This window comes from Manacus vitellinus, unplaced genomic scaffold (assembly GCF_001715985.3).
Source record: "Manacus vitellinus isolate BGI_N305 unplaced genomic scaffold, ASM171598v3 scaffold_128_pilon, whole genome shotgun sequence".
Classification (NCBI taxonomy): Eukaryota; Metazoa; Chordata; class Aves; order Passeriformes; family Pipridae; genus Manacus; species Manacus vitellinus.
Window position 1 is genome coordinate 260,975 of NW_021938941.1, and position 1,518 is coordinate 262,492.

At 56.2% G+C, this 1,518-nt stretch overlaps 1 protein-coding gene across 1 annotated transcript in view; it reads left to right on the forward strand.

Annotated features, from left to right (window-relative positions):
- The window catches only part of ASXL2 (ASXL transcriptional regulator 2), a 16,010-nt gene that overhangs the window by 11,934 nt on the left and 2,558 nt on the right, over nt 1–1,518 (forward strand). The window lies entirely within an intron of this gene.

Below are 1,518 nucleotides of genomic sequence, written 5' to 3' on the forward strand. Positions count from 1 at the left end.
GGTGCAGAGAGCCTTGTGGGTGTGGGAGGTCCAGCTCCAGAAGGAATTCCATCCACGGCTTCCTGAGAGCCAGGCCAGCACTGAGTTACCCCTGTGTCTGGACAGGCCATGTGGCACCACTGCAGATGGTTGCAGCAGCCCAGGGCAGCAGTGCCAGCTGAGGAGCAGGGAAAGAGCATTTGGGGGAACACCTCAGTTCCAGAGGCCCTTGAGCTGCCCGGTCTTCCCAAGAACCCACCTGGGAAAGGAAATGGGCAACTGGTCACTGCTGGGACGGGCAGGACAGAAACATTCCAGGCTTTGCCCCTCGGGTTTGGGAGCCAGGTCATAGGACCAGGCACCTGCTGCTGAACCTGCTGGTTTGGGGCCTTAGGCAGAAGCTGTAAACGGGAAACCACTTAATTCCTGCATTTCTGTGTGTCCCAGGAATTCTACTGCCCTATATCAGTATCCTTGACTTACTAAAAGGCTGCAAACTCAGAACTTTAAAAGCAGTTCATTCTTCTCACCATGTTGCTCAGTACAGCACCAAGGCAGGAAAGCAGCAATGAAACTGTCAGTGACACAGAACTGGGGGTCCATAAAGAGACCTGGGATAGCACCCAGGAAGGCTGGTTGGGCTGCCAGGGAAATAAAGGGGTTGGATTTAACAGGGTGAGTGGAAGGGGACTGCAGATGGTGACTGCAAAAGCAGGAGAACGTGGGGACAGGTGTGTCATTCCCAAAACAAAGAGAGAAGTGGTGAAGTGGCTGCTCAGAGCTCAGTGGGACTCAGGGAGGTTTTGTGGATATGGAAAACAAATGTAACCTCAAATAAACCCCCTGAGGTCCCTGCAGGGGGGACAGGGGAGCACCGAGGGCAGGGCAGGGCAGGGCTCAGCTGGAAAGAGCAAACAGAGAAAGTCAACTGGGACACTGAGGGGAACGTTTTGGAAGAAAGGACTGAAATATTGGCATTTAATCTCCAGGTGGAGGGATTATTATGGTTTGTACAAAGACACCGAGGGGACGAGTGGTGGGTGTGCAGGAGGAGGAGCAGGATGGTGACACCGGCCTTCCAAAGGGCAGAGATTCCATCTGAAGGAAGTGTGGAGCAGAGGGAGGGCCGGCAGGTGTGGGGTGTGGAACAGCCCTGCAGGGAGGAGCTGGGTGGGCTCTGAGTGATGTGTCCGATGGTTCTCGATGACTGTGAGGGACGAGCTCCACCCTGAGCCACTGGGGTTGTACTGCACTTAACCTGGGGGTGAGATCCAAGGGCCCTGCTCCTCTCCTGTTACTGGTTTGGAGAGGAGGGATGTCTCCAGAGGGGTTTCCCCAAAACTGCAGCCGGTTCTCTAAACTAACCTGCCAGCCCTGAGGCTCTCAGCCCGCGGGTGGGACGTTCCCCGTGTCTCAGCCGCGCTTTGCTCTGCTCTGTTCCAGATTCCCGTCTCCAGAATCTCCCCGATGCCATTTCCTGCGGGCCAGGTCTCTCCCAGGGCACGTTTCCCCCTCTCCCTCGCCAGTCCGGGCAGGACA